This window comes from Colobus angolensis, unplaced genomic scaffold, assembly GCF_000951035.1.
Source record: "Colobus angolensis palliatus isolate OR3802 unplaced genomic scaffold, Cang.pa_1.0 Scaffold102, whole genome shotgun sequence".
In the NCBI taxonomy this organism is placed as follows: Eukaryota; Metazoa; Chordata; class Mammalia; order Primates; family Cercopithecidae; genus Colobus; species Colobus angolensis.
In genome coordinates, this window is record NW_012111142.1 from 6,483,551 (window position 1) to 6,509,837 (window position 26,287).

Sequence of the window (26,287 nt, forward strand, 5' to 3'; positions counted from 1 at the left end):
TTTAGGTTTGGGTTAGAAAGAGTTGTATCAACCTGTTTCCTATAGCTGAAGCTCTAAGATATAGTTCTCTGAAACTGTCAAGAGCCATGGATTTGCTTTGTATAAAACATGAGCCTACAGCAAAAGAGAAGAATGAAGCTGTACATAGAGAGAAGCAGAAGTAAGATGTTGTCCTGTCAACATGGTCAATCTGCCAGCTGTCAGGTTTCAGTTGTTCCTGAGCCCCAACTATATCCAACCTTCACCCAGCCTTGGAACTGTGAAATACCCATGGATACTTCCAATGCATTCTACATTTGCTTTATTTGGTTTAGGATGGGTTTCTGTCACTCTGTCACTAAGAACACAAACTAGTTAATATATGTTGACCACTTTTGAGAGCCCGTTGGGATGGCATTTATTGCTTGAGTTGAAATTATAACTGAAATGAAGGATCCTAGATTTTAACATATTGATTCTAGAATATATTTATCTTAAGTTTCCACTGGGAGACAGCACAATCTAATAGAAATATTATAGGCCTGGTAGCAGGCTTTCGGTTCATTTTTCCAAGCAGAAATTGTGAGGTTGGGCTATTGACTACACTATTCTGAGCCTTATCTCTCAAATGGAGATAATAATACCTACCACAGGGAGTTATTATCCTATGGTGTAATGAATAATGCATTAAAGGACTTGACACAGAATCTGGCTCACCATAGGCTTCCAGCATTCCACGTTTCACAGAAGCTAAGATATCATCAATTGCAATATGCATCATGATTTTATGTACCACTGAGAAAGGAGAAGCTGATTAATCAACTTTATGAGACATTCCCATTTCAGAGCTTTTACACTATAGAAAGAAGTGTGTCTTAGAGTTGCTGAAATATACTAAATTTATTGTGCACAGATGATCCAGGCACAATGTTAGGCACTGGTCATATAGGAGGGAGTAAGACTGGCACTGCTTTCAAAGTGCTCAGGATCTAATAAGTGATATATTTCAGATTTTCAAAAGGACCCAGAATAACCTTAGAGGATGAGCTCATCACTCAAAGATGGCTGGAACCAAGAAGCAAAGCTGTGGAGAAACACTAGACTTTAATCCCCTTATATGTTGTTAGATCCTATAGCAGTTACATTTTCATGCTCTGCATACAATCCAAAACAAATTGTCTGCTTACAATTAAAATCCTGCTGAGTTTCCAACAGTTCAGCCCCCAGGGAGCTATTTGAACACCATGTCTTATCCACAATGACGCAATTCTACTTTTAAGGGACAATTAAGGGGTTTCCTTGTAAGTTAGGCCAAACTTTCTCCAACATACATGAAGGAAGTGCCTGGAAAAGAAAACATTTGAGGCTTGTTTTCATACTGTCACTTAAGAATAACAATTTCCAAAAAGAACTAAATTTTCTTTTTATCAAATTTGGATGGCTTGTGCTTTATAGCTGTTTGCAGGCTTTGGTAGAACAGAACAAAGTCCCTTAGGAAACTTAATGTAACAGTAACCAAATGTCCTTGTTAAGCAGCCATTTATGGGTCTATTAAATCTGATCTGAACTGTGATATTTTGTGGTAAATCTTTTCTCCAACATAAATTGCTCAATATGGACTTCCTAAGTCATCCACCCTGAGAGACAATTTCAACATCATCCCAAAAAAGGCAAATGTGTTTGCATCTTCTTGGGCAATGCTTCCAGAAGGGTGGGGGTAGAGGATTGAAAAAAGAACATTTTCTTTGCCTTATTTGCTTAAGAAGACTTAAAAATAATTTTAGAGATGGTTCAGTCTAAGTGCTTTCATGTTACAGATGAGATGGGGGACCAATAACTATTGCATTAAGTATTTCGTGTAGACTACGCACTGTCTTAAAGCCTGGGGATGCAGAGATAAAGAAGATGTTTTCTCTGCCCTCAAGGTGTTCACTGTCCAGTGGGGGAAGAGAGATCAGTAAGTAGAGCAGTGAGTGCTGGGCAACCAGGGAGTCCCCCTAAACTAGGGCTGGCAGCTGGGGGGCAAGGAGGCAAACAATCTTCCTTTTTAAAGTGCATTGTCAGGTTCTCTGCAGGAGCCAGAATGCATTTCTATGGTCTAAAGAGAGAGACTGTAATGAAGGACTAATAAAGGCAAAGTTAAGAAAGTAAACAATGGATTTTGAGGTACCCTGAGAATATTAATGGTGAGAAGCCATTGTGTCCCTTAAAGCCAAAGGGGCCAGGGAAGAAATAGGATATGATAAGCCAGTAAGCATGGAGAGGCACCTTTTCAGCAAGAGCTGCAGAGGGTCACATAGAGGGTCATAGCTGCTGCCAGAAAAAAGGCACCAAAGCAAGGAGGGAGCAGCAAAGAAACATCTCAGCCTCTCTCTGCTCTGGTTTTCCTATTTTCCATTGGTGCTTCCCATTGGCTGAACTCAACTGGAAGCCAGATTGCAAATGTGATGTAACCTGACTAGGTCAGCCTCCCAAAACATAGAACCAGGCAAAAAACCCAGAAAGAATGGATGTAGGAGAGAGGGCAAATGGAGATTAACCAGCACATCTGGCATTTATAATTTTTTAAGGGGCCTAAGTACACATGCACACACAAGCATGTACATTTGCACACACACACACACACCCCTCATTCATTTGGCAAATACTTATCAAGTATCATTGGCTCTTGTTATCCATGGGGGTTTGGTTCCACGACCTCTCAGATACCAAAATCTGCAGATGCTCAAGTCCGTGATATAAAATGATGTAGTATTTGCATGTAACCTATGCACATCCTTCCATATACATTAAATCATCTCTAGATTAGTTATAATACAAGCTTTAATAAAAGTTCTCCTCTGTGTCTTTGCTTGTGCTAATTCCTCTGCCTAGAATTCCCTCTTTTACCATTTATTTAAGAAAAAGACTTGATAGCAGCTGTAGAGACTGCATATGAAGAGTGCTAGGCAAGATAAGAGGATGGCCAGGAAGCAGTAGTGGAAGTTGGGGGGGAATGGGGAAGAAAATCAATAGGAATAGAGCTCAGAATGAAAAGCAAGTGCCAAAGCAGTGACAGCAATTTCAAGATGGAATCTGTGAAACAAAAAGTTTACAGGAGAAAGTTAGTTTTAAATCTCCATATCTAGCCGCCTTCAGCATTGTTTTGTGCTTGCCTTAAAGCTGCAAGTCTGAGTGGTTATTTCCTAATTAAAATGATTTGTTCTTTCCATTAGCATTCAGTAACACCTGAACACAGTTTGTTTCATTTAGTAATCTGCCAGGGCCTCCATAGGTTGCTGATTAAAGTATAAACTATTTGGAAATAACTTTTGTGACATATCAAGAAACTTCAAACAGTATTCTTTAATCTCAGAATTTTACTAAAAATAAGATTAATAGCTAACACAACCCAGTGCGTGGTCTATACAAGCAATTATTTTAAGTGCTTTACAGGTAGTAGAACAGTTAAACTTCATTAACTCTGTGAGGTAGGTACTATTATTGTCCCATTTTACTGATGAGGAAAAAAGCAAGGAAAGTAGAGTGACATGTCATGCCTACACTTGCACAGCTAGCAATTTGCAGTACTTGAATTTAAACCCATACAGTCTAACTTCAGAGTTGGCTCACTTAATACCATACTACACTGCCTTTCCATTTATGTAGGCAGATATATGGGTTAAGATCTATACAGAAAGGTAGGCATTACCATATTATTTATCCTGGGAAATATTTGTATACTTCTAAAGGTATAATTTACTTACAGCAATGTGCACAAACCTTAAGTGTTTAGCTCAATAAATTTAAAGTATTTTGCTCAATACATTTTTAAATATAAATATATCCATGTAACCACCAATCACATCAAGCTATAGGACCGTTCCAGTACTCCATATGCCTTCTTCTGGTCAATAGTCCATACCTAGAAGTAATCACTATCTAATTTTCATAAACATAGATTAATTTTGCCTTTTCAAGAACTTAATATAAAGAAAATCATATAGTAGGTCTTCTCTTGTGACTAATTCTTTCATCAAGCTTAATGTTTGTAAGCCTCATCCATTTTTGGTGTATAACAATAGCTCATTCTTTTATATTATTGTGTTATATTATATTGTATCAATTGGTCATTCATCATATGAATCTATCATAGTTTGCTTACTCATCCTCTTGCTGTACACTCATGTTGTTTTTAGTATGCAGCCATTATGAATAAAGTTGCTAAATATTTTTGTACATGTCTTTAATGAATATGTCATTTTATTTTTCACAAGTAAATACCAGAATTGGAACTGCTGTATCAAAGTTTTAGTTGATACTGAAAAACAGTTTTCCAAAGTGCTGGAACCAATTTATAATGACATCACTAATTTATAAGAGGAGTTCCAGTTACTCCACATCTTTGACAATACTTGATATTGTCAGGCTTATTAATTTTAGCCATTCTGGTGGGTTTGTAATGGTTTTTAATTGTGGTTTTGTCTTGAATTTCTCATGAAATTGAACACCTTTCCATCTGCTTGACTATTTGAATAGCCTCTTTTGTGCAGTATCTGTTAGATAATTTTGCCTTTGTAAAATTGGGTTGTGTTTTTGTTAATTTTGGAAGGAGTTCTTTACACATTCTGAGTATGAGTGATCTGTTGGATATATGTATTGTAAATAATGCCAACCTGGGTCTCTGGGTTGCTTCTCTAGCCTCTGTTTGCACCTTTAACTCTGTGCCTTGCCTATTTGCTTTTTGATAAACAGAAATTTCCAACATTAATAAAATCAATTTTATAATTTTTTTATTTTAGGGTAAATTCTTTTTGTGTCTTATTTAATACATTTTACCTATTTCAAAGCCAGGAAGATATTCTTCTATATTTTCAACTAGAAGCTTCATTGCTTTAGACATCACATTTTGGTTCTACTTCAAATTAATCTTTGTGCATGGCCTGAGGTAGAGATCGTTTCCTTTATTTTCCACACTGATATTCAATATAAATTCAATATAAATGTAAACTGAATGTCAATGTAGAAAATAAGGAAAACGTGCATTATTTATTGAAAAGATGGTCTTTTCCATACTGAATTGCAAAGCTTTAAGTCAAATGACCCTATGGGTGGGGATCTATTTCTGGACTCTATAATCTATTTTATTGTTCTGTTTTTCTAACTTAGTACCAATACTGCACTGTCTTAATTACTGTAGCTTTATAATAAGTCTTGAAATCTGTTAAGTATTCCAATTTTGTTCTTTTTTAAAAAGATTGCTTTGATGGACTTATTTTTTATGTCCAATAATAAAGAAATGACTACATAAATTATAGAACCTCCATGGAAATGCAATAGTATGCATCCAAATACATAAAATTTTGAATGATGCAGAAAAACACAAGAAATAATACTGAGTGAAGAAAAAAGAACATCAACTTGCAAAACTTGTATGACCTCCATTATGCACATGAAAAATATATAAAAAGAAGATGAAAGTTAAATATGCCAAAATGTCAACTGTGACTCTCTTTTCAAAGTAAAGTTATAAATATCCATTTCTGCCATTTTCTTATTGATCTTAGATCCATTCACCACTTGGTGTGATCTTTGTATTGCAAGGGGCGGAACCCTGCAGACTATATTTCTCATGCATTCTTCCTCTCTGTCACTCCATGAAGAGTGGCCAACAGAAAGCACTAGAAAAGAGATTGGGAATGGGAGGAAGGAAGAAGACAGAGTATTTTTCTACCTTTCTTTGCTTACTCAGGCAGCATGTCCAGGCTGTGTCTTCTCAATTGTTTCATCTCCCTCTATGTGGCTTTGGTGGCTTTTTAGTGAGCATACCACTTCTTTCACTCATCCTGCCATCCTTAAGGGTGACAGTGGATCTCTGGGTTGCTTCTATATTTCATGTTTGCACCTTTAGCTCTCCTAAGGCATATGATATTAGTTCCTTAAATTACATTTCCTCTATTGAATTATTTGGAGTGATTCTATTTTTCTTAACTGGACTTTGACCTAGTAATTACTATTTTATAAATTGTATTTTCCTACATTTTAAAAAAGTTGTGCAATAGTGTGTGAATAGCTATTATAATCTTTCTCATATATATGTATATAGATGACTATTATAATCTCTGTATATATGTTTCTTCCAGTTTTTACCTGAGATGCTAGAAGAGGGAATTAAGCATTTGGATGATTTAACTAACAAGTATTTAGTATCTTCCCTAGGCTAGACAACTCTATCAATGAATTGGCCACATATGATTGTGCTAGGTGCTGTAGATACAAAACATTGGACTGAGTTGCTATAAAAACTCATTTCTGATCTGGGTTCTTTGTCTCTAATTTCTATGACCAAAAAAAAGCAGAAATTGGACATTATGTCACAGAGGAAAGGAAGCATAAAATAAATACTTTTTATTTTTAGCAGAAAGGATAGCCGACATTTGATTTGTGCCCCAGAATCAGGTAGAATGGGAAGGCTAACAATGTTGACTCCTGGGGAGGAATCTAGACATAAAAGTTCTTTCTGGAAAATAATCAGAAAGAGAGAGAGAGAAAAAATTAATTCAGGGTGTTTTTGTCATCGATTGAGCTATTATTTTAAGGTCTGGAGAGAGTACCCCTTCTTCCCACTGCATTTTAGTACCATTCCTGTCAACATAAACCCCACAAGGATCATAGGCAGAGGAAAAAGTGTGTCTGTTTTTATTTGTTTGTCTTTCAGAAGCCAAGGGGAGAATAAATAAAAATTGCAGACCAAGAGAATAAAAGGCTATGGAAAGTAAGCAGTATCCAGGCTGATTGTGTCCTTGGGGATGCAGTCCTACTGGGCCTCTATACCCTCCATGTCACACATCTTTGGAAACTGAGTTTCTTGCTTTCAAAAGCAGTTGCTCTGGGAGACAGCATGGTGACATCTGAAAAACTTGGGACTTGGATTCAGAGTGTCTGAGTCTTGGTCCAGGCTTTCACCCAAAAATGTGGGGTGGCCTGAGCATGTTATTTATGCTGTGAGTTTCAGTTTCCACATCTCCAAAGTTGGGGGCAATAATATTCACCTGACAGAGCTGGTCTGTGAATTGAATCTTCTGCCTTTAATGTTTCAATAGTTTCTTACTTTCTTGCAGAGAGAGCCCGTGTCCCTTGGTCTGACATATGAGGCCTTCAACTGACCCCACTCTCTTCTCATTCCACTCTGCTCTGAGTATCCCGTGATCAGCTATATCTAAGAACTTGCATTATTCTTCCAGTGTTTTCTCACAGCCCTCATTCCTTTACACAAATAACTCCCTCTTTATGTAAAATCCCCTTCTGCATTATCTGGCTAACAAACTTCTCTTCCCTGAAAACTCAGCTCTTCTTTGGTAAGTCTTCCCTTGTTCCATAGGCCTAATTAAGTGTGGCTTCTTTGCCAGTCCATTTCATCTGTGTAAACCTCCAATTTAGCAAGTATAATTATTTATGCATCTATCTTTCCTAGAGAATACAGAGTTCCCATATTATAAATCTTTGTTTCCCCAGTGAGTAATGTCCCATAACAAGTGATGAGTAAATGCAGGTTGAGTAAATACATACAATGTCAGGACTTTGGAGGCAAAATGTTTCTGATGAAATGTCAGAGAGAAGCAGAAAGGCCAAAAATGAGGTCTAGATTCTGATGCTGGCTCTCATCTCAACAAGTCATCCTTTCTGGACCTTGGTTTTCTCATCTTAAAGGAAAAGGATAGCACCAGACGTTCTCTAAGACTCCTGTCAACTCAAGTATCTTTTAATTGTTCTGCTTTTGTGAAACAGCTGAGATTCTACTTTTTTGGCTAAGGGACCCACATCTGAAGGCAGTTAGAAATAACCACAAAGTAGGGTACAAGACAGAAACAGACTCTAGTATAGTGGAAAGGGTGTTAGATTCGACTAGAAAATCCAGGTTTAAGTTTTGTCTCTACCGCTTCCTAACGACTATATAATTTTGCTCAGATAAATTATTTCTTTTCTGGGAACTTTCTTTTTCTCATTTGCAACATGGGAAGAATAACTCTGTAGCAAAGGGCTTGTCAGGATTAAATTGGTAATACATATTATAATTCTGTCTACCCAAAACAGAGAATTGCTATTTTGATTACTATCACTCTCACCAATTTTGAGTTTTGAATGATCTACCTAGAAAACCAGAGGGACTTTTTGAGAGTTTCTTAAAAAGAGATCATTGATGTTCAATTACTGGCCAGGAATTCACACTCTAAATTTCGCAATCAAAGTCTTTACAGTGTTCACTCTGCTAACTGCTTGATTCCACAGTTACAGTCCTCAATCACTCCAGCTTTGAAGTTAGGCATGAATTAGACCGTCTTCAGTTTCTACATTGGGATGAAAATTATTCAGTGGTGAATTGTCTCATAAACTGTGGTCAAACGTACCATCAAACAACACAATAGACAATGTAAGCAGTATAATAATTTCTCAGTGATGCTGGGATGGAGTGCGAGGGCTCCCAGGCCTCAGAGAAGTTGATACATATCTGCTCAAATAAAGCACTGTTTTCTTCTTGATTTCATCGAGAATAACCTCAGATGTCAATTGTGTATCTCTATGTCTGTGTATTTATATATACTAGTTTATGACTCATATAATCCAGGCAACAAAAAATATAAAGTATTTCACAATGTTTTTATGATGAGAGTTTAGAAGTATATGGCGTTCTCGGCTCCCTCTTAGAATCCATCTATTGACCCACAGCTGAACTTTCTGGATGACATGACAATACAGATGAGAAAAGCAGCCGCCCAATTGTCTACATGTACCCTTAGTACCACTCATCCCTCCTGTCCCTATTAAAAACACTGAGAAGCAGCAAGCTCATGGTCTGAAAGTCTCAGGCATCACTCTAAAATTCTTGCTGAGACCATAGAATTGTAAGGCAGCCAGTAGGATTCTGGAGTTAACCCCAGGCCCAGAGAGAAGCTGGACTCTGAGGAAAGTGGCCACTCAACTTCCTCCCCCATCTCCTGTCCAACATGTTCTTCCAGAGAAGTGGGAGAGGGCACAGGGAAAAGAAAAAGGTGTGAGAATCATTTCACAGTTTGTCAAGATAAGAATTCGTGCACGTAGGCCAGGCATGGTGGCCTATAATCCCAGGACTTTGGGAGGCCAAGGCTGGCAGATCACTTGAGGTCAGGAGTTCAAGACTACCCTGGCCAACATGGTGAAACCCCATCTCTACTAAAAACACAAAAAATTAGCCAGGCGTGGTGGCGAGCACCTGTAATCCCAGCTACTCAGGAGGCTGAGGAAGGAGAATCGCTTGAACCTGGGAGGCGGAGGTTGCAGTGAGCCGAGATCACACCACTGCGCTCCAGCCTAGGTGACAGAGCAAGACTCCATCTTGAAAAAAAAAAAAAAAAAGAATTTGTGCACCTAATCTTTTTAGCATAATAGCATTGGCTTTATCATCTACTCATTTCAATGGGTACTTGGCAAATACTGCTTTCTGTTAGTGATTGTGTTTTTCTATACAAAATATGAGTAGTATAGTATGATGGTGAAGAGCTCAGACTCTGAGATGAGAGAATTTGGGGCCAAATGCTGGCTCTGCCATTTATCAACTACATGACTTTGGGCAAGTTATAAACGCTTATTGGTCTCGGTTTTTTATGTCTGTAAAGGGAGATAATCTTTTCTCCTACCTTGTAATTGTTGTGAATAAAGTTTCAGTGCCACAAAAGAAATAGCACTCGAATATTCAATTTTCCTTTGTTCTTCTCAGCAAGGCAATTTACTTCTGTAGAAGGGTGCACCTTTACAGATGGAGCAATGGTGAGTGCACACCTGGACAAGAGAGGGGAAGGGGTTCTTATTCCTGACGCACGTGGCTAACATAAGGATGCTAAGATGACTAATGAGATCTTACCTATAAGGCACTGGGAATAGTGCTCAGCACCTAGGGAAACTGGCTACCATAAGCAGAAAACTGAAACTGGACCCCTTCCTTACACCTTATATAAAAATTAACTCAAGATGGATTAAAGACTTAAATGTAAAACCTAAAACCGTAAAAACCCTAGAAGAAAATCTAGGCAATACCATTCAGGACATAGGCATGGGCAATGATTTTATGATGAAATCACCAAAAGCAATAGCAACAAAAGCTAAAGTTGACAAATGGGTTCTAATTAAACTAAAGAACTTCTGCACAGCAAAATAAACTATCATCAGAATGAACAGGAAACCTACAGAATGGGAGAAAATTTTTGCAACCCACCTATCTGACAAAGGTCTAATATCCAGAATTTACAAGGAACTTAAACAAATTTACAAGAAAAAAACAAACAACCCGATCAAAAAGTGGACAAAGGACATGAAGAGATACTTCTCAGAAGGAGACACTTATGCGGCCAACAAACATATGAAGAAAAGCTCAACATCACTGATCATTAAAGAAATGCAAATCAAAACTACAATGAGATACCATCTCATGCCAGTTAGAATGGTGATTATTAAAAAGTTAAGAAATAACAGATGCTGGCAAGGCTGTGAAGAAATAGGAACACTTTTACACTGTTGGTGGAAATGTAAATTAGTTCAACCATTGTGGAAGACAGTGTAGTGATTCCTCAGGGATCTGGAACCAGAATTACCTTTTGATCCAGCAATCCCATTATTAAGTATATATGCAAAGGAATATAAATTGTTCTACTATAAAGACACATGCACACGTATGTTTATTGCAGCACTATTTATAATAGCAAAGACACGGAACCAACCCAAAAGCCTATCAATGATAGACTGGATAAAGAAAACGTGGTACATATACATCATCAAATACTATGCAGCCATGAAAAGGAATGAGATCATGTTTCTTTGCAGGAACATGGATGACACTGGGAGCCATCATCCTTAGCAAACTAACACAGGAACAGAAAACCAAACACCACATGTCTTCACTCATAAGTGGGAGCTGGACAATGAGAACACATGGGCACAGGGAGGGGAACAACACACACCAGGGCCTGTCATGGGAGGCAAGAGGTGGGAGAGCATCAGGACAAATAGCTAATACATGCGGGGCTTAATACCTAGATGACGGGTTGGTAGGTGCAGCAAACCACCATGGCATATGTTTACCTATGTAGCAAACCTGCATGTTCTGCACATGTATCCCAAACTTTAGGTAAAAAAAAAAAAAAAAAAAGAAAAAGAAAAGAAAAAATAGTTCTCAGTACCTAGATTTTTTCAGTGCATGTCAACAGCTGCTTATTATTCTACCTTGTGAGCTTCTTAAGGGCAAGGACTATGAATTCATTCATTCAACAAGCAATTACCAAGCATGTCCTCTGTGCCAGGCACTGGATTTATAGAGATGGTTAGCACACTAGTACCTGACAACAGAGTCTAGTGGAGATCAATAGGTACATTTCTACAAATATGGACATGAGTCCTATGTGAGGTATATAGAAGATAATAAGGGACCTCAGTGTTACAATGATTGATTTTGCCCAAGAGAGCCAAGAAGAATTCAACCTTGAAGTTGGAAAGGAATATACCAGATTCAAAAGGCATAGAGAGCTTTCTAGGGGAAGTGCATGTTAGATACCTATATCTATATATAGGAATATATATACCTAAATATATTCAAGATTGAACATATGTATACATATGGAAGATTGTTAAATCATCTCTGAGAGATATGATTTTAAATTTCCCATTATGACTACAGATTTGCTGATCTGTCAGTATTTGTTCTCTAAATTTTTAGTCAATATTAGGTAAGTATAAGTTTATGATTGTTATATCTTCCTGGAGGAGGTTCTTTTCATTATTAACTAGTATTTTTTATTTCTACTAATGCTTTTTTTCTTAATTTGTTTTTGGTCAAATACTAATATTGTTACCAGCTTTATTTGATTCATATGTTACATCTTGTTTCATACAATTTAGTTTCAATCTTTGGGTCACTTTGTTTTGAATATGTCCCTTTCATGAAGTGTATAGCCAAATGACCTAAAAATCTAATGTGATAATCTCTAGCTTTTAATAAAAGAATTTAGTTCATTTACCATTATTTTGATTACTACTTTTTGGGTATATTTTTACTGTTTTATTTTGTGTTTCTTTTTTCTTCTTACTAATGAATATCATTTGATGATTCTTAAAACAAGTCTTTATAGGTAACAAATACACTTCTTATTTTGTGAATCTGAATATGGTTTTATTTTTCCTACTGCTTTTTATGGGTCTGAACTGTGTTTCTCCCCGACCACCAAATTTATATGTTGAAGCTCTAATACCCAGTACCTTACAATGTGACTGTTTAGACATAGAGCCTGTAAAGGGGGTGATTAAGTTAAAATGAGGCTGTTTGTGTAGGCCCAAATCGAATATGACCAGTGCCCTTTTAAGAAAAGGGAAATTGGACACATAAAGAGACACCAGGGATGCCCATACATAGGGAAAAGACTATACGAGGGCATAATGAGAAGACAACCATTTGCAGGCCAAGAAGAGAGGCCCTGGGAGAAACCCAAACTGCCAACACCTTGATCTTGGACTTCTAACCTGAAAGACTGTAAGAAAATAAATTTCTGTTGTTTAAGCCAGCTGGTCTGTGATATTTTGTTATAGCAGCCCTAGCAAACTCATACATTCTTGAATGACAGTAATGTAGGGTGTAGAAGTCTAAGTCAAATATTTTCCTCTCAAACACTTTGAAGATATCTGTTTTCTTCTGGCAGAGATTGCTGCTCATGAATTACTTGCTGTCAGACTCACTGTCATTCTGTGGTAGGTAATTTGTCCATTTTCTATAGTAGGTTTGAAGATAATTCTTTGTATCCATGATATTGTGCACTTTTTATGTCAGTATAGTTCTATTTTTATTTATCTTTTGGCCCTCTTGTGTTTTCAGTCTCAGTCCAGTGGTCTATTTTCTATGCTGAAAAATTTTCATTATTGTCTTTTCAAATACTGCTTTTCCATCCTTCTCTAGAAGTGAGCCAATCATAGTTAGCTTGGCTCAAGTCCTAGTTGCACAGCTGTTCTGCTCTCTGCTGGAGCTTTACAGGAACTCCAACCCTGGGCAACAGGTGGTGTAACATTAAGCCTCCTTTTGTGGCTAGGAGAGTCCTCCCCTAGATGCTCAGTTTTAGTGCATGCCAGTCAGTCTGGTTCCCTGCCACATTTGGTTCTCAATGCCCCAGAAATTCAACTGCCAGCTGTCTTGGATAGTTAGGTGAAGAGCCTTGTGGAGCACACCTTTGGCTCCCTGATTACTGCTATGTGTTTTCTTTTATTTGTAGATCACAGAGATGCTTATCCTTCTTTCTTTTAACTGTGATTTTCAGAAACTTTTTATTTTAAAATAATTTTGGACTTACGGAAGAGTTTCAGAGATAGTATAGAAAGTTCCCATATACCTTTCACACAACTTATCCTAATGTTAACATCTTATATAACACAGTTAAGTTTTTAAATTTTTGCTTTTTTGTACTGAATATTTGACACTCAAAGTCAATGGAAGCGTGAATGCACTGAGCCACCTTGACCAAAAGCTGTAAGCCAGAAATGTTCCCATTGATTAGCTGTTTAATCATCCATCCATTCATTCAACAAGAATGTCTTCAGCTTATGATGTTAGCACTGTCCTAGGCACAAAGAACATGGCAGTAAACAGACCAGGCAAACGTTCCTGTCCCTGTGTTGTTAAAATGTTAGTGTTAGAGATAGACATAAAGAATATAAAAATGGTAAAAATCTATAGGGTATTAAATAGAGGTAAATGCTTAGGAGAAAAGGAAAGCATGGGGAGAGGATAAGAAGTGTTAGGGGATAGTGGGGGATTGTTTGCAGTATTCAGTCTGAGCCTGGGAAGGCCTCTTTGAGAAGGACAATTGAATGAATACCTAGAGAAGTGTGGGCGTGAGCTGTACAAATATCAGGGGAAAACAGTCCTCCAAGTAACCATGAGAACTAGGCATTATAACCACAAGGAAACAGGTTTAGAGGAATTAAGAAACTTGCTTCTACATACAGCCAATAAATGGAAGAACTGTGATTTGAATCCAGGTCTTCCTGACCCCAGAGCTTGTGCTGTTATCTGGGTAGCTAAGCACAGATTTACAAAGAGTCATGTATATCCCTTCAAAGGGTGCATTCTGGTCCTTTTATTCACGTAACAGTACAAATCCATGGTGTTCTCATAAACCTTTCAAGAAAACCCTAGAAATCTATTTACAGAGTACTTGAGGTTTTTCAACAAGTTGTTTTTGTTGAACTAGCTGAGCATCATAAAATATGACTTTGACCTTTCCAGCCAGTGGTCCAGGAGCTGGAGTGGTTATGGCCAGTCTGGAAGGTGGCCAGTGCCTCTGTGCAGGGCAGCTCATTTGTCAGCTCCCACACCAATAGGAAAGTTAATAATTCTTCTCTAGAGTGTTTGTTCTTATTTGCTACCTTTGAGCACTCATATCATCCACTTTTCTTCAAAATATTTCATGGAAAAGAGCCTTTATGAGTAAACCCTACTGATTCTTACAAAGCAGAGAGACAACCAGTTTATGTTAGAATGGGTTTGGACTACAGGGGATTTTAAAGTACAGCACATATAATTTGTTCTTTAGAAGCCATGTAACAATATTAACCTGTGCCCAAGAGGAGATCTCGTGGGGTCGTTTTAGTGTTTGTAAGACTCTCTTGAAGTGTTTAAACATAGATTCCTGAGCCCGACCTTCAGGAATGGGATTCAAGTCATCAAGGATGATAAGGCATCTGCCTATTCAGCACTTGTCCCTCCCACAAGTGACCTTCTTTTTGGTTCAGAAGGTCAAATGCAGATTCCTCCTGAAGAAATTAATGGCCTCTCCAGGATAGACCCCAGCCTACCTAACCAAAGATTTATTAATTTTGTCACTGTCATCCCTCCTCCATGCTCCTTGTTCCTTACTCCTTCCCTTCATCATCCCATGTACATACGCCCTGACCATGGCACACTAGTTCCTATTTCCTTGAACATGTCAAGTTCCCACTCCTTGTTCAAGACTCCATTCACCCTGTAAGCCTTCCTAATCTTTCAGCTAAAATTAATTCTTCCCTTTTTGTGTTTCCATAGTTTGGGGGAAAAAAAGGAGGAGGAGGAGGAGAGAAAAGAGGAGGACGAAGAGGAGAGGAGGAGGATAGGGAGAAAGAAGAAGAAAATGAAGAGAGAAAGGAGGTGGGGAGGGGAGGAAAGATGAGGAGAAAGAGGAAAGAGAAGAAAGTGAAAAGGAGATACTGCTATGGTGGATCTTAACATGGCTTGCCCTCAATAGGTCCAAATGGGTGACTTTTATCCTTCTATCCTTCAGAGGCATAGCTTTTTCTTTTTTTTTTTTTAGAAGAACATATTCACTAAATCTTTGTTAACTCAAGAGGAGAATTGTTAGCAATTAGCACGTTAATAGTGTGAAATAAGTGGAGTTCTAACTAAGTGCTAACAATTATTGGTCTCCTATGCAGATGAAATGGCCCTGCTATATCCTTGCCTACATACTTGTATGCTTGGCTCAGAAATTCCTCTTTTGATTCTTTTTCACATTTCAACTTTTACCCTAAGCTTTAGCTCGGATCTAATTGGAATTCTTGAAAGTCACTTGAAGTTGGGCTCTGCATTCTTGCTGAGGCTGTGTAGTACACCAGGGTGATGAGTAATAAGCATAGAGCCTGGGCATAGTGGCTCACACCTGTAATCCTAGCACTTTGGGAGGCTGCGGTGGGAAGATCACTTGAGGCCAGGAATACAAGGCCAGCCTGGGCAACATAGAGAGACCCTGTCTCTTCAAATATTAATAAAAATTAGCTGAGCATGGTGGTGCACACCTGTAGTCCTAGATACTCAGGAGACTGAGGCCAGAAGATAGCTTGAGCCCAGGAGTTCAAGGCTGCAGTGAGCTATTATTGGCACTGCACTTCCGAGTAAAAACCTGTCTCTTTAAAATAATAATAATAATAAACATAGACTCTAGAGCCAATAATTCTACCCGTTGCCAAATTGCAAAACATGTCTTTTAGCAAAACCAGTCTACCTTAGAAAATAAGTGTGTTTCCTCTCCATTTCTTAAAATGTGGATAACACTTCCCTCAGAGGCTTTTATAAGAATTAAATAAGAAGATATATGAAGGACATTAACACAAAGACTAATTCAGAGTTAGTGCAAAATAAATGGTATAATTATGATTCTGATTCCTAATGATGATTCCTTCTCCAAAGGCACTGTCAGAAAAGAGCTGTTCTCAGTGGGCCCATTTTCAGCCCCTGTACTTATACTATGTGAGCAAAAGCAGCTCTGCAGTTGCTCACGCCTCTTTATGGTATTTAACCTTCTCTGATTGACTTGATTCAAAGTGATTACCTCCTTCTGCTCCTGGTTCCTTTCTTTCCCAATCGAGTGAGAGCATCCTGGCTTTGGTGCTGCCTCTTCCCAACTCTGTAGAGAGCAGCTCCTGGAAGAATGAAGCTGGATGTGAGTCCTCCAAGAAAGCACAACAATGGCATTCTACACATTAATTTTAACTTTGCATTTGGAAATAATTTCAGACTTACAAAGAAGACTTTCCTGTCTACCTTTTTATCCAAATTCCCCAAATGTTAATTTCTTTTTCACATACCCATTGTATAATAATTAAATTTAGGAAAAGAACATTGATGCAATATTAGTATCTAATCTATGGCCCTAATTCAAATTTCTTCCATTGTTCCACAAATATCCTTTTCTTCTGGTTCAGCATCCAATTCAGTATCACACAATATATTTCATTGTGATGTCTCCTTGATCACCTTTAATTTGGTACATTTCCTGATTTGACTTGATATGTAATATATGACTTAATACTTTTGAGGAGAACTGACCATTTTGTAGATTGTTCCTCAGTTAGTCTGATGTTTCCTCATAATTAAATTCTGGTTTTGCATTTTTAGCAAGAATATGATGAAATGATGTTGTGTTCTTCTAAATGCATTATATCAGAAGGCACATGGTGTCCATTTGTCCCATTACTGGTGATGTTAACTATGATCCCTTCCTCAAGGTGTTGTCAAAGTGGAGATATTGTGGATCTATGTGAAGATTCTGTTTCTCATCATTTTTTGTTGTTGTTATTCACTAGTTTTAGTATCTATTGAAGATGCTTGCCTGAAACAGTAATTACTTTCTGGTTGCCAAATGGTGATTTCTATTTTCCTCATTTCTTTCCTAAATGCTTCTTAGTTAGAATTCTACTCTAACAAAGAGATTTTCCTTCTCATTTTTCATTCATTCATAAGTTTATTCATTTATATCAGTATGAACTCATAGATACTTACTTTAGTGTCTGATTATAATTTTTATATTCAGATTTTGTGGCTAACATTACCCTAGATGTGGCCATTGAAAATCCTTTCAAGCTGGCCACTGAATCCTTTTGAAATGTTCTTACATTATTCGCTTGTTTTTCCTTCTGAAAATTACGTGGAAGCTGTGGCAGATCAGGAAAATAAAGACCTATCCCAGTGAATTTAAGCAGCTCTGTTGGTTGCCCTGCCCTTTCAATGACTGTAATTTAGCTGTGCCAACATGCTATTATATGTAACCTATACATAGGTGTTATCCAAATGGTGTTTGTGTGTATATTTGTTTCTTCAATGATTGCTATGTGATCTATCATTATTTCCTCTCTATTGGTAGTTTCCTTGAAAAATTTTCAAACCCAACAACACAAATCCCCATGGCCTCTTGAGCTCTAAAACACGCTTTTTCTGCATTGTTCCAGCACTGGATTCTGTTTAATTAACATTTGATTTTGCATTGCAAGACCCTGATATACATTAAAAGGTCACCACCCAGTCATTTATCTTTTAAAGTAACTGGACTGGTTATTTTTTTAAAGTTCCATCAGGTTAAAATGGTTAGCAATTTTTCTCCTTGCAGTGTCCCTTCAGCCTGGACCAGACGGATAATAGATCAGTGTAGGTTCAGATGCATTACAACATTAGTCATCAATTAGGTTTAAACCAGCACTGTAATATATCATTTATCTTGCCTGCCACGGCTCTTTTGAACATTTAATTTTTTAAGGCCTCTTAGGGTTTTTTTTCTTTCTTTCTAACTGGCCTCCTGCCTCTCTCCTTTGTCTCCGACACAGCCATGTCCTTAAGGAACAATAAAAATTAGATTTGTTTGACCTACTCTCAGGGTTCGTTTCAGCGAGATGGATTTTAATAGCTTTGACTGGTTGGGCAGACAGCTTTTATGTAATATTCCAGACATTTACGCACTGTCTTTTGCTGAGCCCTGAGCAGGTGTGTACGTGAGAGGATGTATCTGTGTGCCACTAAAGAGCTCCTTACTATTCCTTTCACATCAAATAATCCTCTGGGAAACTGCTTACCCCTAGATATGATGGGCATCTCATTAAGTGCTCAAGCCATTGGCATGTCTTTCTCCTCCTAATAACTTTGTTTTAATCTCCTACATTTAGCATTTATTGCACTGTTAATGTGAAAGGGATGCTCTTTGCTCAATGAGGTCTTTTTGAGTTGCCTTGGGTTGTGATGGGTTCTTCCTGCTTTTTTTTCAGGTGGCTGACAACACCTTCTACATGAATATTCTGATTCAGCATTTCTCATCGCAAGGTGGATTGAGGTCATAGGGAGAGTATGGGCTTCTTAGCCGCTTTCCCCGTGGCTTGAGTGGTGATTCTGTCTTTATCAAATGAGCTGCTGTCTGACTTCAAGCTGGTGACCTCCCCTTCCTGTGTCTCAGTGTCCACCATACTAGAATAATGATAATACCTCTCTTGCAATGTAGTCACCAGTTTTCTGCAAAAGTATGGAAGTCTCTGGAGTGCCAGACACAATAGCAGGGATTTTTTTTTTTTTAAGCAACTCTAAATTCAGGTTTGTTGTTGTTGTTGCTGTTGCTTTGCAAGGAGTGTATAATAATATTTATTCCACAAAAATTTACTGAATATCTACTTGGTTCCTGGTACTCTTGTAGACAGGGATAGCATCAAAACAAAGATTTTGGCCCTCATGAATTTTAAATTCTTGAGGGGCAGATCACTAGTACATAAAGTAAGTAAGTAAAATATTGGTATGTCAGATAGTGCTAAGCACTAGGGAGAAAAAGGTAGAGTAGGTTGTTGAAATGGTTAAATAAGATAATATATACAATATTCCTAGCTGGTGTCTGGCAATAATCAGTAGTCAATTAATAGTACTTATTTATATCAATCATTCATTCATTATTTCACATTTATTCAACATCTGTTGAAATTATACTTTGGGCTAGGCACAGATGCTGTGATTCTTGTGTCTTTTGGAACTTTGAAGAATACAGTTCTGCTCCCCTCCCCTCCCTTCCCTCCTCTTCCCTTCCCTCCTCTTCCCTTCCCTTCTCTTTCTTTCTTTCTCTTTCGTTCTTTCTCTTTCTTTCTTTCTTTCTTTCTTTTTTCTTTCTCTTTCTCTCTTTTTTCTCTTTTTCTCTCCTTTCTTCCTTCCTTCTTTCTTTCTTCTTTCTTTCTCTTTCTCTCTTTTTTCTCTTTTTCTCTCCTTTCTTCCTTCCTTCCTTCCTTCCTTCCTTCCTTCCTTCCTTCTTTCCTTCTTTCTCTCATTGTATTCTCACTTTATACCAGCACTTTGCTAAGTTGCTAGGATAAAGAGATGAACAGAGTAGTAGGTTCCTGTCTGCAAGTTATTCATAGTCGATGGAATCTCAGCTATGACAGAAGCCAAAGAATCATGGAGACAAGAGGATAATTCGATAAGGCATAGAAGGAAAGTGAATTTAAGAAAGGCAGGGTGGGAGAAAGGACATCAGTTTGAGAGATCTAGCTTCTGCAGGCTACTGGCAAAACACACTTGCAATTTCCTGATGCTGATGGTAATGTCTGTCAATGACTCAGGCTGCTAGATGACCTCCTCTCATTCCTCAGCTCTTTCTTTGAAGCCGCTTCAAGATCCAATAACTGGGTAAAAGCAGGCCTGGCATGTAGGGAGACTCAAACCAAGTGGCTTTACTGTTAGAGAGGTCTTCAGGCTTCTGTTGGAAGAAGACCTGTAAGCTACTGGCTGACTTGAAATTTCTTGTGTTGGGAAAAAGAGTCAATGGGGAAAATGAGTAAAATTAGCTGAGATGTTTCCATATTTTAACATATTGAGATGACCAAATTTTAATTTTGACCCTACCAAGAATTTGTTGTTTGATTGTGTGCTCTGAAAAAGGTAGTGGTTGAATTAAATAAACTTCTGGCTCTGAAAATAATTCTACAGAATTAGTTAATCACTCTATACTCATTCATATAGTTGCTAACCTAACCATCCATTTACTTATTCTTTTATTCTTATTTATTTATTTTTATTCATCTGTGTTTTTGAGCATCTTCTTTCTGCGAGGCATTGTGCTGTATGCTGTGTTACAATACAATGTGGTTCTAGTAACCAAAAACTGAGCACTCTGAACTGTAGTTTTTGGAGATTATTTAAATTCTCTTTGATTTTACTAGAAGACATTTAAAAATAACAACAACAACAACAATCCTTCCTCAACTTTACTATACAGCATAGTAGCCCTGTGAATGAGACAGGACAAGTACAATTCCCTTTTGTTCCCATTTCATAGAGAAGGAAATCAAGGCACTGAGAAATCTAATGAGAATAGCGTGTACTGGCCTGGGTGCTAGTAATACAAGGTGAACAAGGACAGTGACCAACCATTTCAGTTTGCCAAGGACTGTCCCAGTTTTAAAACTGAAAGCACAACATGCTAGAAGACCCTTCAGTCCTAGATAAACCAGGGCAGTTGGTCACTCAAGAATTCCTGTAAAATCGTTCCCACATTACAGAACACTAAGTGTCATGACAGGTACATGAATAAAATCAGAAGACATTTGTTTCATGAAGAAATTGGTGATGAAATAAAAACATTGTATTATGATGTTACAATGGCCAATTTAGACCCCTTCCCTTTACTCTCTGAGTGCTAAATGGCAAGTTCAAGGAGCACAGGCTATTCTTGGAAGATTATATTACTTTGGACATTTCTGGACTATAGTTTTACTTTAGGTAAGGTGGTGGGGGAAAGGGGAGACAAAATTATCTGAATGCTATGAATAAATCACTTTGCATCCCATACAACTCTACACTTCTTGGAGCAGATGGATCCCTGCCTCTGGTTGCTTTTTAAAACATAGTATTATATTACATCTGCTCTTTTTTTTAAAAAAACAACAACAACAACACAGAACTAATAACCAGACCAATTCATCAAATGAAGAGGGTAGTGGACTGGGGGTCAGAAAAAGCTCAGGGTTTTTTAAAAATTTGAAACCTTAGGAAAGTTCATTTCTCTCCTGGGGTCTCAGCATTTCCACCTGGAAGGGGGCACAGCCATGTCTGCCTCAACACTTTCCCCAAGCCCTTGCAAAATGGCCTGAACTAAATGACCATCACTTCATGCGGAGAGTATTCTGTTTTGATTAACAAATAATCCTGGCTGTAGTATTAAATCATGTATGACATTAGATTACTTAGCCTTTCTGGATTTCACTTTACTCATCTACAAATTGGGAGACTGTAAACCAACAACAAAGTATTGTTATAAGGATTAGCGATAACATAAGCAAAACTCACCGCACAGTACAAGACCCTGGGTAAGATAAATAAGATGTCTGGAGACCTTAGTTTTGGCTCCAAGATTGTCTCTGACTTCATAAGACAATTATTCCATGAAAATTATATTCACATTGATGAATCAAATACTTTCTGGAGCAAATATGATTGATTCAGTTTGTATTTTTGATTGAATTCCTGTACAGCACAGTTTGCCATTTCTGATCTTTCCCATTTTAATTTTACTATAATAAAATATTTCTTTAAAATTATGAAAGAAATATTTTATGAATCAATCAGTACTTTTTACATGATGAACTGAGTATAGCTTGTGTCACTTCAGGTTTTCTTTTGTGAACATTAATTCCATAAAATTCAGTTTCAAAATCTATTCTTGTTTAGGAAGAGTTGATATTTTTGTTAATTTGTAGTCAGTAACATATTCTACTATATGTGGTTTTCATCCATTATATTTTGCATCGAATATTTCTACCCGTAGTGTTCATTAAGGATCCAAAAGTCATTAAACATAAGACTGAGAAGTAGTATGTGTGCTTTTTTAAAGCAAAGGATAGAGGGCATTACTACAGCAAGGAAGAAGTATGACATGAGTCAGAGTCAAAGTGGTGGGATCAAAACATCCTTCTTCATTCCCAATCTCTCCCTTACTCTCCTTCACCCTGGACTGGGCTTTTGACATTGGCATTCTCCTGATCCCCACCTGAGCTGGCTGTACTCTTTGCACAGCATTATTGAAGAGAATAGAGACATTAAAGGGCTTTGCATCCTTGTTGCTTTCTCTGATGTCCTTCATGCTCGAAGACAGCCTCTTTTTGCTTTTTACTAGCTCATTCCAGCAGAGCTTGCACCTGAGTTTGCAAGAACCTTGTTTTAGCAAAAAAAAACCAAAAAAAAAACGTTATTTTGAACACAAATTTGTGGTGAGGAGTAAAAGACAGTGTGTTGACAAAGAATCTCGCATAATGTCTGACATGGTGGCCCTTAATCTACAGGAATTTGTTCTTCTATCCTTGCCCCTGGGCTTGTTCTTTTCTCAGGGAGACAAAGAGACCCAATAGAAGAGGCATGGGCTTCAGAATCAGACTGATCTGGGTTAAAATCTGAATTTTCCCATTTTTTAGCTGTTACTGGATGAGTTATTTCATTTATCTGAGCTTCAGTTTTGTTAGTAATAAATGGGAGAAAAATATTTTTTATATATGAGCATTGTTGCAAAAGATAAATGGCAATACATGTAAAACATCCACTCAGGAACTGGGAATACATAATCCCTGCCCACATACGGTGTAGGGAGGGACTCAGACATCAGCAAATAATAATCAAATTAATAAATTATAATAATCATGATGGCAACAATGAAAGGGGTGCTCTAAGGGCAAATAAGAAAATCGAATGTCATTGGGGCTTGGGAGTGTCATTCAAACCATGGTACACATGATGGTTATGCCACATTTTCATATATGTGTATGTATTAGTCTGTTTTCAAGCTGCTGATAAAGACATATCCAAGGCTGGATAATTTATAAAGAAAAAGAGGTTTAATGGACTCACAATTCCACATGGCTGGGGAGGCTTCACAACCATGGCAGAAGGCAAAAGGCATATCTTACATGGCAGCAGGCAAGAGAGAAAATGAGAGTCAAGCAAAAGGGGTTTCCCCATATAAAACCATCAGATCTCATGAGACTTATTCTCTACCACGAGAACAGTATGGGAGATACTGCCCCCACGATTCAATTGTCTCCCACCGGGTCCCTCCCACAACACGTGGGAGTTATGGGAGCTACAATTCAAGATGGGATTTGGGTGGGAACACAGCCAAACCATATCAGTGTGTGTATGTGTTCTTGTGTATGTGTGTGTGAACAGTGGATACAAGTACAGATCTTTGTAATTAGGCAGATGTGACCTGAATTTTTATTTTTAGCACATGTAAGTGAATTTTGGCAAAGTATTTAATTTTCTAAATCTCAGTTTCTTATCTGCAAAAGGGGGGACACAACACATCTACCACATGGAACTATCCTAAGGATTTTCCTCCCCTTCCTCCTTATCTCTAACTTCTATTGAGTGCTTTCTGCATGCCAGGCACCATATATTCAGTGCTTTACATCTATGTAATTCCCACAGTAATCCCCTGAAATTGGGACTATTAATATCCTGAGGAAACTGGGCCAAGAAGAGGCTGGGGAACTTGCCCAAGGATATACACTTGTAAGCGATAGAAAGAATTTCGACCAAAAATCTGCTCACAAGGTCATGAGAGCTCAATACCTGGGTGCTCTTCTCATCCTGATAATTTATCATCGTTTTTGTTTTTTACATCAAGGGGACATAAATTTTCATTATTCCTAACCATCTGCCTAAGATCTACAGAATACAATAGGTGCTCTATAAGTGCATTCTGAAGAGATGAATGTACTGGACGTGGCAGAGGCAGTCCTGCTGTAGAGGTGGTGGGTGAGGTGGGACAGGATTAAGCACCCTCCCCCACTGCTCCCCAGTACTTTCAGAAAGCCTTTCAGCACCCTTGATTGCTATGTGCTCTGACAAATGCATAAAATATGGTCCCTTTCTAGCTGCTTGCTTGGTCTGTTTCTGGAGAGGTGCCAGATGTCTATTTGATCAACTTCAGACAACAGTGTGGTAGTCAAGGCTGAACAGAGTGCAGCCGGCTGAGAAAATGGGTAAATATTTTATAGACCCTACGGTAAATAATGTATACATTCAGAGAAACAAGGTGAATCTTTTATAGGCCTGAGCCCCTGTTAAGTCAGCAATTAAATGCTGGTGCTGGAAGAAATAAAAGCTAGTCCTAAATCTTCCTACCTTACAGAGAGTCAAAGGCCTACACTTAATCTCTGGGCAAGAAGTACAGTCTCTATTCACTGATGCTGATTTTTTTTATTATTATTATTTTTTACTATTTTTTTGAGAGACAGAGTCTTACTCTGTTGCCCAGGCTGGAGTGCAGTGGTACCATCATACCTCACTGCAGCCTCAAACTCCTAGGCCTCAAGCAATCCTCCCACCTCAGTCTTCTGAGTAGCTAGGACTACAGGTGTGCATCACCATGCCTGGCTAATTTTTACATTGTTTGTAAAGACGGGGTCTCCCTGTGTTGCCAGGCAGGTCTCAAACTCCTGGCCTCAAGCAATCCTCCTGTGTTGGTCTCCCAAAGTATTGAAATTACAGGTGCAAGCCATTTCTTCTGGCCTCTGTTCACTGATGCTGAGTTGCTCAAATTTCAGTATTTTTTTCTGCCAAGAAAAAGTCCTTTTCTTTATCCCAATGCTACTTGTAGATGTATATGCACAAATGTCTCTTTACTTACATTTGCATATATATATATTTATATTGAGTGTCTATGTGTAGACCTTCACATGTGAGATTTATTTTAATCCTCACAGCAGTTCCAGTGAGGTGCATGTCGTAGGTACACAACAAATATTTGGTTTCCTTTGTTTGTTGAGGACCTACCTTGTGCCAAGCCCTCCCCTAGGTGGTGTGGTACCATAAGCCTGGAGTGTACAATCTAATGGTAGGAGATAAATAGTAAACACGAGTTTCACATGGAGGTAAGTGCTAGGGAGAAAAATGAAGCTGAGTAAGGGGAACAGAAAGTGCCAAGCAGAAGGCTTGTTGGCAGGATAACCTCTGAACAGACACTTGCAGTTTGGATGGTAGTGGTATGCATGTTCCTATAGTTTCAAGGAATTATAGCAAATGTTGTGTTGTTTGGCCTAGATCAGGACCAAGGCATTTATTCCTTCACCTTCTGGAAGCTGTAGCCCTTCCCTGGAACTGCCCTCAACTGAAGGAACTCTCAATCAAGTTTTGTCCCAACTCCCTAGGGGCAGTTCACGTCCAGTGACTGTTGATGCAGGTTTTTAAAGACCTGACCGCTTGTGTCAATGGGAATAACCCTGAGTGGGCATCCTGGGTGGCACTGAGGACCCTATCACTGATGGTATGTGAAGCCCTGATAGCCTTGGCCTGCTCCAGTGGTGCAATGGTTAATTAGTGGTGAAAGGGGTAGGATACCAGTGGAAGGGAATGCAATAGTTGGTGCAATATCTCAGGCATTTAACGGGTTTGGGGGAAAGAGTAATTATAAGGACAATGGGACTGGATGCATGTAATTAACGCATTGGAAACATGCATAATGAAGGCTGGGGGTGATTAATCACCAGTGTATGACAAAATGTGGAAGTCAGAAGTCCTTCTTGGCAGCATAGGAAGCAACACTCACTGCAGCCAGAGGATGAGAAAAACTGAGGCTCAGGCCCGGGACTTAACTATAAGGTAGCAGAGCTCTAGAGAAGACTGGATTCTCAACCACAGTAAGCTGGCTACACCAAGGCCAGGCCCTTGACTGGGAAGGAGACTTGGGGTGAAAACATCTAGGTCAATGCACATTAAAACCTAGAAACCCCAAATGTCTCTGGATCGTCTTGGCCTATAGAAATGGAACACTTTCCTTTTTTTTGGTTTTTTTTTTTTTTTTTTTTTGAGACAGAGTCTCCTCTGTCTCCCAGGCTGGAATGCAGTGGCATGATCTCGGCTCACTGCAACCTCTGCCTCCTGGGTTCAAGCGATTCTTCTGCCTCAGCCTCTCGAGTAGCTGGGACTACAGGCACATGCCACCATGCCAGGCTAATTTTTTGTATTTTCAGTAGAGACGGGATTACACCTTGTTAACCA